We start from the raw sequence: 14,698 nt of genomic DNA, 5'->3' as shown, positions 1-14,698 counted from the left end.
CATTACCATACATGTGTATATGTAACCTCTCTGTACATCACCCAGACAATAAAATTAAACATAAAAAGATATCTCTGATACAAATGATAAAACCAAAAGTAGTAAAAAATTTGAAGTTGGCGGTCAGTTTGGCCTAGTTGTAGAGTGCTTGCCTAGCATGCACAAAGACCAGGGTTGATTCCTCGGTACCAAATACATAGAGAAAGCTGGAATTGATGCTGAGGCTCAAGTGGTAGAGCCCTAGCCTTGAGAAAGTCCAAGGACAGTACTCAAGTCCTGAGTGTAAGCCCAGGACTGGCAAAAAAATTTTGATGTAACCAGTAAGCATCCCTATTAAGATAACACAGACAGGAGGTAAATCCTCAGTACAGACATAAGAATGCTCAGGAGACAAATAGGCTAGAAATCTGAACTAATGCAAAAATAACATGATTCTAATTATACATAGTTGAAAATACTGGTACGAAGGCAAACATGTCTCAAGAACACCAATTGCATGCTCTAAGGACTAGAAATTTGTCAACATATTCAATATTTCTAAGGCTTACTTTGCTTTGAATATGTCAGCTTTTAGCAGAGTAAAGGTTCATGTCAATTGTAGGACCATGAAAAAATGATACATATAAAAATCTCTAAACAAATTTCAAATAAAGTGGAGAGCCTTGATATATATTCTTAACTATAATTTTATACGTAATTCCTACATCCTATTCTTAGAATTCTAATAGCCATTACACATGTAAAAGTCATAATTATCATTTATCTTGAACTCCAATAATTACACAATTCAGCTAATCTAATTTTCATTCCAGTGTAAGGAACTATTAATTATATCTTAGATGAAATGATTTACAATTATTTTTGATATATTGGTAAGAATCTACTTTCTATGATATTTTGAATCCAATCTTAACTTATCTTTTATTCATAATAAAATACTCTAATAATATCTTCCACACTGCTCATACCCACTCAACTTGACATAAATATTTCACCCCATAGCCACGTGCATTTCATCCCTGCACATAACTCAGTCACAAACTCAGCCTGGGGAAGAAGAAAACACAGGATAGGAGAGGGAAAAACTACTTATACTTCCACTTTGGAGGGAAGTATCTTGGTGATTATGTAAAATTTGTCTGCACCAATTACAAATTTCATAAGTTATTTTTTATCTAAATAGGCAAATAGAAAATAAAAAGTAATTTAGCACCAAATTGCTTTACCATCACTATCTCATTAAACCTGAAAAAGAACTATCAATACAGTTAATTCCTAGAGGTAAAGTAATAGTTATTAAGTGGATCTTTTAAACTAAATAGGAATTAGTAATATCATATGTCCAGTTAGACACATTAATGATATATTAAGGCTAATGTGTTGAGAATATTACCTTAGTATTTTCTTTCAGATCTTTCAGAGAGCATATAACGATGTCCACTTTGGAGATTGCTAACAAGAGTCCATGATTTAAAGCTAAGTGTAAATTTTCTTATATAAAAAAGCACTTCTGGGGCCGGGAGTTTGGCCTAGTGGTACAGTGCTTGCCTAGCAGGCATGAAGACCCGGGTTTGGTACCTCCGTACCACATACATAGAAAAAGCCGGAAGTGGTACTGTGACTCAAGTGCTGGAGTGCTACCTTTGAGAAAGCCCAAGGACGGTGCTCAGGCCCTGAGCTCAAGGCCCAGGACTGGCAAAAAGAAAATAAAAAAAGAAAAAAGAAAAGCACTTCAAATAAGATATACTGTATAAATGTATATAAACATAGTCTTTGTGTGTTCTGATTTTTATACAATGTTTATGTAACTGGATGATGATCTGGGGAAGATGTTATCATGAAAGTCGAGTTTAAGAGACACTGACTTAGTGTTTAGTGTCTGGTTTCTCTAAACTATCACTAATATAAATAGCATTGTCACTCATTATATAGTTGAATTCCATATGTATTGATATCCAATCTTTGCATTTGATTCCAGCAATTAATGACATATATTTTCATCATAAAAGTGTTCAGAACAGCCTTTGAAAGCATGTATTTTGTATATGTGTCACACATTTGTCCTTTGATTTGTTTCCAGTTGCAGTGCATGCTTGTATTCTCATTTCTCTGCTTGTCACTTTTTAAATGGTGGTGATATGATACTGATACCAGTGTTTTAAGGAATAATAATGGGATAATGGTAAATGGATGGCTCTACTGCTAGGAAAAGGAACTTACAAACTTTAATAGAGGAAATTCAAGCAAGTGCAAAATGTTAATCTGTGAGGAGAAGAAAACAATGAGACAATCAAAAGAAAAGACAAAACCTTTATGCTAAAACTGAATGTGCACCAACTGCTTTCATGGAAGATTCAAACTTAAGAATTTAATATACTTTAAAGTAATTACAAGAGAGCATATGACTGAAACTAGATACCCAAATTATATTAAAATACATTATCTATGTGTATGCTTAGATCATTAGAATATGTTCAGATTGTTAGAATATTAAAATATTATTGTATATAATATTTACCATTTACAAGAGAAAATTATGTGGTTATGATGAAGACTTCAGAACACAATCACATTTTGTGAATATTCAGTCATTAAATATTGGTAATGTAATATCATATCTGTCCATGTGATGTAAACTAAAATTCTTTTATGTTTCCAAAGGATTTTATTCGAAATGCTTTGTGCAAATTAAATCTGGAGTTTGCACCTGATCTCCATTTTCAAGAGTTTAAACTAAGATGTGTTGAGGTCTGCTTATATAAAAATAATATCAATGCCATTGAAAATAATAAATGGTGAAAATCATCAAGTAAATTAAAATAAAAGAAGAAAACCTGATTTGTGAACACCATTATAACAATAAAGGTTCACCAGAAAACATATGCATTCATAAGCCTATGTGCTAAGTGGGAGTTACTTGCATGAAAAATAATTTAAGGAATGTTTAAAATTATCTTCATATGGACAACACAATATAGGTATATATATTTTTTTAAGTTTAAAAACTAAATAATTTCTCATTTTTATTTTCCTCCAAATGACTCATATGATTTTGAATTTCAGAATGTGCTATTAAATTAGTTATTTTCAAAACAAACACATCAAGTGATCATTTTTAATGTGATTTTATATATATATATATATATATATAATTTTTTTCTGGTTCTGGGGCTTGAACTTAGGGCCTGAACACTGTCCTTGGGCTTTCTCCAGGCTAAAGCTCTACCACTTAAGCCACAGTACCACTTCTGACTTTTTCTTTTTTTTTCTTTTTTTTTTTTTTTTTGCCAGTCCTGGGCTTGGGCTCAGGGCTTGAGCACTGTCCTTGGACTTTCTCAAGGCTAGAGCTCTACCACTGGAGCCTCAGCACCACTTCCCGGCTTTTTCCTATGTATGTGGTACCAAGGAATCGAACCCAGGTCTTCATGCATGCTAGGCAAGCAGTTTAACCACTAGGCCAAACTCCCGGCCCATTTCTGACTTTTTCTATATATGTGGTACCAAAGTATAGAACCAGGGTCTTTGTGAATGGTAGGCAATCACTCTACAATTAAGCCAAACTCCAGGCCCCATGTTTTTCACTTTTAATTCAATGAGGCATGTTTGTTTTTCTCTATCTTTATACATTTCATTAATAACTCAGTATGAAGTAAATACAATATTTCTAAAGTAGAATGGATATTAATTTCTTATCTGGTAAAATATGATTTGAAATCTTAATTTAGTGTAAAAATTGATTAAAATATTTCTCTAAATGAAAACTTGTCTGTTTTTTGTTTGCTTGTTTGTTTATTTGTTTCTCCAGTCCTGGAACTTGAATTCAGGGCCTGGGTACTGTAGTTGGGCTTTCTTAAGGCTATAGTGCCATAGTGCCATTTCCAGCTTTTTCTGTATATGTGCTATGGAAGAATAGAACCCAGGGTTTTCACGCATGCTTGGCATGCACTCTACAACTAGGTCACTCTCCTGGCCTTGTTGCTTTTTTTTTTTTTTAATTCTGGGCTGTGATTCTCAAATTTTAGCCTCCTGAGTAACTAAGCTTATAAGCATAAGTCATTTGGGACTGGCAAGAAGCCCAATTTTACAGTACAAAAACAAAATATATTTCAGAACTTTTTTTTAACTTTTTTTTTTGGCCAGTTCTGGGCTTGAGCTCAGGGCCTGAGCTCTGTCCTTGGACTTTCTCAAGGCTAGAGCTCTACCATTTGAGCCTCAGCACCACTTCTGGCTTTTTTTTCCTTTGTATGTGGTACGGAGGAATTGAACCCTGGTCTTTGTGCATGCTAGGCAAGCAGTCTACCACTAGGCCAGACTCCCAGCCCTAAGAACGTTTTTAAAGAGGAATTATCTTAGACCAAAGATAGACATCATTTAACTTTGTCAGGGTCATGAATTGTATCCACCTACCTGAAATTAACTCAAATAATTTGTTTCCATCAAATCCTTACAGAAGCTATGGCCTGAAATTACCTGTCAAATATGGGTATTTGTTAAAAATGAATTTGAATAGCTTTTGAATGTTAGATTTATTCTTTCTCTCCAACTTTCAATATTTCTCTATCCCACCCCATCAAACTACTCCCTCCTATTTTAAAGAGATCAGGACTTTATCATGGTATAATGAGGGAGTATTATTAACTTCCTAGCTGATTTCTTCCTTTGGAAAACTGTGATATTTTTTAACTCATCAGATTTTAATATATCGCTGTTAATAGGAATCCTTAAATAGAAGTCAGTAAGTGCCATTCTTGCTATCTGGATATGCAGAATATTTTTTTGTTAGTCCTTCTACTGTCCTTCTCTATAGTTCTTTCAACTTTTGGCCCAAATCTCAAATTCTCACACAAGGTGTCACTGACTGACTTTCATCAGAATCGGGGTGAAGGTGGAGACTAGAGAGTACTTTATCTATTGCCATGGATTGTGTTTTGTCAATAGAGTTCATCTTTCCTTTGAGATGGCCTGAAGAGTTCAGCTACCTGCTTCAGGTTATCTGAGCAAATCTTTCATATCCCTCTCTTCCCTGAGCTAAATCAATTTTCTCCTTTCTCAACCACACATTTGTAATTAATCTATTTATTTAACATTTACCAGTCAAAATATTTTCAAGTGTATCATTTTCTAGATGAAATGTTATTCCCATAACTATATAGGAAAATCTGTGATTACATCTAAATATAACTAGATACATACATATCAACAAGTATTCCATTTTAAATGTAAACTTAAGAATACTGGGAAGGGGCCAGGAGTTTGGACTTGTGGTAGAGTGCTTGCCTAGCATGCATGAAGACCCGGGTTCTATTCTTCTGTACCACATACATAGAAAAAAGACTGGAAGTGGTGTTGAGGCTCAAGCGTAGATCTCTAGCCTTGAGAAAGTCCAAGGACAGTGCTCAAAATCCTGAGCTCCAGTCGTGGACTGGCAGGAAAAAAAGAATACTGGGAAAACATAAAGAGAATCTTAAAGTTTTGGGTAGATGAATTATTTCATACTAATCAGGTGAATTTGAAATATAGACATATGCTTTTTTCTGTGGCTTGTTTTTGAGAACCAAGTAATCTGTTTTAGCTTGTATTTCATCTGTCTTTCTATGTACCTTGCAAGTCTGTTAACATCACACTGTTTCCTCAGGGCTTCCTGACTTTCTGGCTTCTAAGAGCTGTTTCTGGTTGAAGTATGATTGATGGACATGTGGAAAACAGGTAACTATTTATTCTTACTGATATTTTATTTATCTTTCATTCCAGGAGGGTAACATGTACAGTTTGCTTCCTTTAGTCGCTTTCCCATGGCTCATGCCACTACCATTTGTTTCCTGCAAGGATTTTGAAAAGGATAGTTGAGACTCAATTTTGAACCACTTAGTATCAGGGCCTTACAAAGTGAGGAGAGATACGGTGTCAGCAATATACACAGAGTAACTTTTATTTATGTACTATAACACCAGAATATTTTAAATGAAAAGAAACATCCACTTCTATAAGCCACAGTCCAGATGCATCAATGCAATTTAATGGGTTACAGTAAGAATAATCGACACAAACAAATAAACAAAACCCTAGAGCTCAGATTCAAGGATCTCATTGTTGCATTGAGTATATATACCCAAGACTGTCTCATTTAGTACCTAGATTCAGAGCTCAAACAAACCAGTCTTACTGTTCACTACTATGTAATTTATATAACAGTTTTGTGGTCACTATAGTCATATAATCAAATTATTTAATTTATTGTAAAACATAGAAAGATAGTTTGAATAGTTTATTGTTTTCAGTCCAAACAAATAGTTAAAGCCAAAGGATAATTTTCATTTCCTGTGGTGGTTCCCAGCAAGCTTGTTTTAGCTTATGAACAGTTCTTCAACGTTATGAGCATATACTCTAAAGTGAACAATGCATACAATATATCATCTCTATTAATTTCCATATCTTGAAAATTGTACAGCCTTCTGTTTAATGCAATAAAGTATGAGGAACTCCAAAGATCATTTCAGAAGGATATTGCTCTTATAGGAAAATTTTAATACATGAGATATAAGGTCTGATGAACAGATATGGTAGTGTACAATATATATATATTACATACAACATATATGTGACAGAATAAACTATACCATATACATAGCACATATAGAAAAAAGTGTATTATATATGCTAAATGCAAATAAATACAATATATGGTTATATAAAATATATGTATATGGACATATGAATTAGATATATATGTAGAAATTGAGATATAAAATGTAGTAGTAAGTTGTTCAAGTAAAATGTGTCCAATAAAACAATGTAATATATTTTTGCCTATGTCTAATTAAAGCCAGTCAGATTTTAAAAGAATTAAGCAACTTTGAAAATATGAAAAATAAGTATCGAATATTATTACCTACATATCACCTGTATAATACACACACAAACAAATACATACATGCATAAATATACCAAGTATAAATCCTACCCATTTAAATATTTGTCCATTTACTTTTTCTTACAGAGGATAGTTTAGTAGCAATTTCAGCACAAAGATACTTTCTTTTAAACAATTTTTCTTAATAGACTTAGGAAATCTAATCTGGTTAGAAGAAAGTCAGTGTTCTTGATTTAACTCATGAAAAGTGTGACAAGTCTTCCTTGTCATAGAATATTCAGAAAATGCCTCAAAATATTTGAAAGGTGTCAAAACACATCCATCTTTTCAAATCCAGTACTTCTTCAGAGTACTAAGAATTCATCAATTACAGTGATGCATTTCTCTTTTAAAAGCAGCTGGAGTGTATCTTCAGAGGTAATTCATTTATTCATTCTTAAAATTTAATGTCCCATTGTATTATTTTTAAGATATTCTCCATTTCATAGGGAAGGGAGGAAATCAAGATATGCGGGGACAGGGGGAGGGAAATGGGGACCATGTCATGAGAAAGGGTTTCAATGTTTGTGAAGTAATGCACCTTCTATCTGGTGAATATAATGTAACCCTTCTATTAACTATAATAAAAAATCTAAATAAAAAAAGAAATTCTCCATTTTATTTCTGTTAATTTTTCCCTCCAGTTACAGACATATAATTAGTTGTGCCTTTCACAATTAATAAGCTCTGCTCAGGAAGATTTTATCTACATAACTATGTTTTGTTAATATTAATATTTTCTAAACTAATGAAACACTTTATTCCTTAACTAAAATATAACTATTACTGTTACCTCTTTAACTGTTTTATTTTCCAAAATTCCTTGCTGACATAAATTGTTTAAAAAACATTTAACGATGCACTTTTAAATAATTTCCTTTCTTTAGATGGCAAGTAAGCTGGTACTGTGTATGAAATATTGAAGTCCAGTAGAAAATAATTAAACTTCTTCATTTTGGTGTTTTCTCTTGGAAAATTTCTGCAGTTTGCATGGCCCACTGGTACTTGGTTCCTGCAATGCCTGTACCTTCCCTTCTGCCTGGCTTGGGCAGTCTCTTTTGGTAAGCAGTATAAACTCATCAACAGGTACTCCTAGCACCTTCAAAGGCGACAGTTTTGAAGAATGTCTCCATCTTGCTTCTGAAGCTCCCACCCTTTTCCAGCATTAAAATCTTGAAATACGTGAAAGCCAGTGTTCAACAGTATCTGATAAATATAAAAATAATGCCAACAGCATCATCTGAAGTTAAAATATTCCTTATTCCTTAGTTCTCATGTACTAAAGCACTAGCTTTGATGGAAACCCTGTGAGCTGAAAAAGTTAATAAAACATTGTTCAGCTCCTTACATGACCATATTAGAAGAAAATACACAAAATAAATTAGTGTCCCATGAAAACACCTATGGGAGAAATGATATACCTAGTCTATCCAAAGACTGTTTTTATTTAATCATGATTTGTCCACATTAGTATATATACCTAGAAGATATTTCCACATAGATAATCTAATATGTTTTTTTCACATTGAAGGATTAGAAGAATAGATACTGCAATTAGTGTGTCTATACCGAAATAGCTGAACACAAAATTAAGAGTCTCCTGATGTTAATGATGGAGAAATGAGTCCATAGGTGTTTATAAATTAACTCCAGGCTGAGAAAAGGAAACCATTTTAATAAAATAATTGTAATAAAAAAGAAGCACTTGAACAAGCTATAGGAAAATAAATTGAAAAGGTAAAATTGTTTATGCAGACAAAGAAAATAATGACTCTCTTGTCATGCTAATTCATAGCCCAGGCAGAGTAGTCTGGAAATATCTTACAAGCTTGCTAGAGACATGACCAAAAACGTGAAACTAAAGCAGGCAGTAAGTCAATTTACAATACCTTCAGAAGATACCTGGGAGGTATAAAATACTGCGTTAGACCACACTGGGGTGGGTCCTTAAAAGACCAAAGACAACTTCTAGAAAGCTTGAGAGACTTTTAAGTCTTGGTTAATGGCCAACACAAAAAGTGAGATGGGCTTGATTCCAGTTTGCTTTGTAAAAGGTCAAACTATTTCAACCAAGTGGGTACCAGTGATAAAAAAATATCATTAAGAAAAATTAAATGTTGTACACGTGAAACTAATCTTTAGTCAAATCCTTTCCATAGATATTGAAGGCAGTGATAACAATGATTAAAAGCTGTATTAGTACCAGAAACATATCCCATGTCAGTGTCCTTAGTATTGTGCCAATTTATGATTCATTACAAATATGTGAGAACAATCCATTCAGGTATGGATTGGCACTGAGATATTTTGTTCAAGATGTAACATCAATTCTTTTTCTAATAATCAAATGCTTCTCAGATATTTTCATTAAATCTTAAAAAACATTATTTAAATACCCCCTTGGTCAGAAATATTTCAGTGTTCTAAAGGAGTAATTTGTTCTCTTAAGGAATCACTGTTTTATAACTCTCCATTTAAGATGCAATATTCCCACATTTAACTGTTTTCAATAAATATTCTATGTAGTGTATAAATATTTAGAATAAAGTAATAGTGACTTGAATCTCTGAGATCTACATACACTTATGTTCGTACATGTTCATGCTTTCAGAAGCATAAACAAATAAAAAGTTAATATATCAGAGTAAGAATAAATTAAGGAAACTTTTATTAGTGATGATTTGCAGGCTCCATGTTCTATTCCTGTCACTGAAATGATGTTCAAGTATTTTGTCATTGACACTATTATTTAGTAATTTGTAAGCTTTATATTTTTCTCATTTCTTTCCTAAAGAATTTCAAAACCATCACATATGTTTACATAAAATAAAAATCTTTTCAAACAAAAAAAACACAATTTCAACATACTTTAATCCATAAAAGTAGTATTTGGATGTCTCGTAGTCTCATTGCTATTAAAACTCATTCATTCTGTTTTCTTCCTAAGTAGTATGTACTGTTTCCATTTTGCAATGTCAGTAACACTGATTCCAAAAACAATTTTGATGATTACCAAAATATCCTAAATTCTGCTCTGTGTAGCATGTTAGTTGCTAGTCACTTAGCACTTTTTTTTCTGTTTCCTTTTTTTAAATTTTTTTGGCCAGTCCTAGGGCTTGAACTCAGGGCCTAGGCACTGACCTTGCTCTTTCTCAAGGCTAGCACTTTACCACTTGAGCCACAACACCATATCCAGCTTTTTTTGTATATGTGGTACCTAGAAATTGAACCCAAGATATTTTACACACCAGGGAAGCATTCTACCACTAGGCCATGCTCCTGGCCCTTAGGACTGCCTCTTGAAATCTGGCTTTACTTTTAAATATAAATGATCACATGTAGTGAAGAACGACATATTGGACAGCACAATTTTATGTGACTTAAAATAACATGTGCAAACAATATGTTTGAACAATGAGAGTTCCAATTCAAAAAAGTAGACTCAAACCACCTGGTCCTTACTGCAGGCTGTGCTCATACCTTGACTATGTAGAAAAAGGAGGCAGAGTAAACCCACCCTTATGCACAGCAGCCCCAATAGAGACCCTGTTCATGGCCTCTGTTGTCAATGGAGAGTAATGGGGGGGAGGTAGAATATGATCAGGAGTTAAGTAGGAAAATATTCTAGCCAATAACTAGTTTATTAACCAACATAGATTAGCATTCATTATTTTATGAATATATTTCCTGGGTAGTTTTAAGAACTGTGGAATTACTTAATAGCAATAATATATGTACTTTATTTCTATATATTTTAATTTTATGTTTTATGGTAGGAAGTTCAAGTAGACTTTGAATTCACAGTAAAATTTAATGTACCTTTGTGAATAAATACAACTGTGTTCCTTAATTGAATACATTAAGACATTGAACTATTTTATTGAACTAATAAAAAGGCGAACATTAAGTTAGGCAATATGTCATTGTATGCTTAGAGGAACCTAATGAATAATTTAATTTAACACTAAATACTTCAGAAGAAGAGCACTTGTATTACTATATAAAATGCTAATTAATGCTGATTAAAAGGAGCTAGCAAATTCCATATCCACATGTGTACGTCAAATTCTCTTTGATATGGATCCCGTGAAGGTTTTCTATCCTATATATGCACTATATTAAGCATGATTTTAAAAGATCTATGCATGGTGCACATATTTATATATACTAAGTCTCTTTATTACAGTATCATTATACTTTTTTCTATTCTATGTGCAAAAAACATTCTTATATCTTGTTCTGTTCATCAAAAAAATGAAGCCATTCACCACTCTAGGAAGGGAACTGAATTCCCCCTCTGTAGGACATGGTATTAGAAAGCCAGATACTGAGCAGTTTATAGTCTATTTCAATACTTTATAATTCTCAGGAAATTGTTTTAACACTTGATAAAAGCTTCTGAAATTGCAAAATCAAAGAAACTAAAATTGCCATACTATAAAGTTTTAAAGGTGATAAAGTTTGCATTATTTACATGGGATAGGGCTGGTTTTTTCTATATATAGTCACAAGATTAAATTTTGAGGAAAATAGAATGTTTCGTTACACAATGATACTATTAGTAAAATCAGTTTATCTCCTTTCTTGCAGCACAACAGAATGCACTGCTTTGATGGTTTTGTTTTAGTTCACTGTCAATCTTAGAATAAACTAATTTTTTGAGAATGCTGATAAGTATGGCAAGTAATCTTGGGTGTTTTCTATCAATACAGTCTCATCTGCTTTGCAGGCCTTTTGTTATAACTAGCCTGGAAACCTTTTCTATATTCCACTGCAAACATATTTTAAACTATACTCTATTCTTCTTCCTTCCTGTGTTACCTTTAAGAAGTTAAAACATCCTCCCACATCCTTTCTTTGCATTGGAAGCAAGTTTACACAATGCAAGTTTCTGATCACACTAAAATGCTCACGTAGAATTCTCATGTATTGGGCGTGGCAAGGAGGACCAGAGACAGGAGGTCACTGTATTCAATTTCCACTACATTTAGAAATTAATTATGTTACATGTGGGTAGAGATGGGGAGGAATGGGAGAAAGTGATGAATTTACAAAAAGCATTGTATTCATTACCAGAATTTTGAAATTGTATCCCATTTATACAACTTACAAATAACAATAAAAAGCTGGACATGAGTAGCTCACGCATATAATCCTAGCTACCTAGTAGACTTAGGTCTGCGGATCATGGTTCTGTGATACTCTCTTCTCTAATAAAATATTCAACAAAAGCTTGAAATTGTGGTGGGACTAAAGTGGATGAGCACAAGCCTTGAACAAAAAGAAGTACAGGCCCTGAGTTCAAACTCCGTGAACGGCTGACATATATCTATACAATCAATATTAAATTTAAAAAGCAACAAAAATAAATTACAAAAAGAATAAAGCAAATTCTTTCAGCTCTTTACAAACTTTTTTGCCTTATTTCATATCCTTCCTGTTCTCTCCAGAAAGTTGATTGCACATTGTATCTCTTTTTCATGTTGTGCCTGTCATCCAACTCTGCATCTACAATGGATTGCAGTCTGCAAAAATGGACCAGTACTAAAAGTTTCTAGATGCTAACTGCCACCGTTTAGGATTCCTTATTTTTCTTCCTATCTCTACTGTCCTAATGAACATGCATTTTGAGTTCCTGCTTAATTTCTAGCTTACATTTTTATCTGAACTAACATTATAAGGTTTCATTACTGCCACGTAAGTCAGGTATTGAACACATTTCATTTTGGACAGTGTCACTGCCTATGTCATTTTCTCCTATGACTTTTACTCAAAAGACTAAACATAGATTTCCTTATGACCCAGCAATCCAACTCCTGGAAATTTATCCAACTGACCTCAAACCAGGCCACATGAAACCCAGCAGTGCAGCCACATTCATTACAGCATTATTTACCATAGCTAAGGTATGAAATCAACCCAGATGCTTCTCAGTGAATGAAGGCATCAAGAAAATGTGGTATTATATGCACAATGCGATTCCATGCTTCCATCAGAGAGAATAACATTGCCCCATTGGTAAGGAAATGGAAAGACTTGGGAAAAATTATACTAAGCAAAGTAAGCTAGACCCAAAAAACCATACGATGTGTGGTTTCCCTCATTTTTAATAGTTAGAATGTGCCTTAAAATCTACAGGTAAATCCATTGGATATAAAAAGACAAAATATTACACATGGACATAATAAACCTGGCTCTAAACATTCCCATAGTGAGAACAAAAGAAAATATTCTTAAGAGAGGAGCACAAGGACTTAGTAGCTATGGGCATATAATCATATAAAATAATGTTATTGAAATGAACAACAATAAATGGAAGTGGTGGGACAAAAGTTGAATTGATTCATCAGTGATACTTACTATACATTATCTTGAAAATGAACATTTTTTTTCTTGTCTTCTTTTATACAAGTAGAAGAGTTTGAACTCAGATCTCATGCTTCAGACATCAGTGCTATAGCATTTGAGCTATGCCACTAATCATCTTTAGGCTGGTTATGTTACAGATGGAGTTTCACATACTTTTCTTCTCAGAATGTTTTGTATCCATAATTAAATGAATCTCATCCTCCTGAGTTGCTGGGGTTGCAGAATGATCTATTTGTGTCAGGTTTCTGCCTACCTTGGTACTTTTGTCTTAATTCTAACATGAAGCTAAGTGACAAGGTGTTTTGGGAAATGACTGCTACACTGTGAGTATAGTTTTGGTGTCTAACATGGAGATTATTTCCATTACACAGATACTTAAAATTATTTGTGTCTGCATATGTGCATGCCTATCCTATATATCATCTCATTAACCTCAAAGTAGAATGCTATAGGACAAAAGGCTTTTAAACTAATTGTGTTAATTGTGTTTTTTTGTTTTAAAATTGTTAATTCATGCCTGAGAGATTCCTTTTAAAGGTGATGATTGTATTGTTTCTTTTGTGATTATTCTCTGAGATTGCATTAATTATTTAGTGCAAAGAAATCCACTTCATTCCTTCTTTGACTACAAGAGATCTCTTGTCACCATCTCCTCCAGTTAAATTAAAATTCAATGATTAGTAACATTTTATTATATTTAACAATTTTGCATCTAAAGATTTCTGCATAATTCAGTGGCAATGCCTAGAGAGACATTCCACTGAAATGGAGTAAATTAATTGGAATATACCATTACATATCGAACAAATCTGAATTCCATTGGGTTTTTCTGCTTTTCGCTATCAGATTTATCCTATATGTGATGGTGTCTTTGTTGAAACAATACAAGTGATACCTGTTTTTTTCTAATTAGCAACTGAGAATGAAGCACCCTTTGAGTTAGACTTCAGTGTTACATGATGAACATGAATTCTCATGGTACATTATGAGGTTGGAAATTCATTGTGAAGACAGAATGAATGATGTTTAAAAGTACCATATGCAATTTTAAATCCAATCCCAAAGGAAAGAATTATTATTTCCAAAGTCTTAAGCAGATGATCCTTGGATAATTACTGTTATTTTAGGATAAGAAATTAAAGCAGAAATATTAAAGGAAGAAGGCTTTGGGAATGAGTTTGTGATAGCAGAAAAAAATATACATTCTATTTAAGAATAAACAGGAACTACATCTGGAGAAATATTTCTAAGGAATCTCATTTACACATGCATTATATGAAGAGAAACTTTAGTGAACTGCTTTAATTGTTTCTGAATATCAAGACAAGGAATGGCACTACTGACATCAATGTTAGAACTTACCACAACCCTTGCTTCCAAGTTTTGTGCATTTTAGGTAACAGACCCTCAAGTGCATCA

General features: G+C 33.2%; 1 non-coding gene across 1 annotated transcript; it reads left to right on the top strand.

Moving 5' to 3' along the window:
• The first annotated feature begins 10,355 nt into the window (after positions 1-10,355).
• Positions 10,356-10,492, top strand: LOC150064628 (small nucleolar RNA SNORA51). Its single transcript, XR_016535316.1, has one exon. It is a non-coding gene; the product is annotated as a small nucleolar RNA SNORA51 (small nucleolar RNA).
• The last annotated feature ends 4,206 nt before the right edge of the window (positions 10,493-14,698 follow it).

Source organism: Megascapheus bottae, chromosome 4, assembly GCF_031878675.1.
Source record: "Megascapheus bottae isolate mThoBot1 chromosome 4, mThoBot2.hap1, whole genome shotgun sequence".
In the NCBI taxonomy this organism is placed as follows: Eukaryota; Metazoa; Chordata; class Mammalia; order Rodentia; family Geomyidae; genus Megascapheus; species Megascapheus bottae.
The sequence above is the reverse complement of the archived record's forward strand: the minus strand, read 5'-3'. Positions and strand labels throughout refer to the sequence as shown.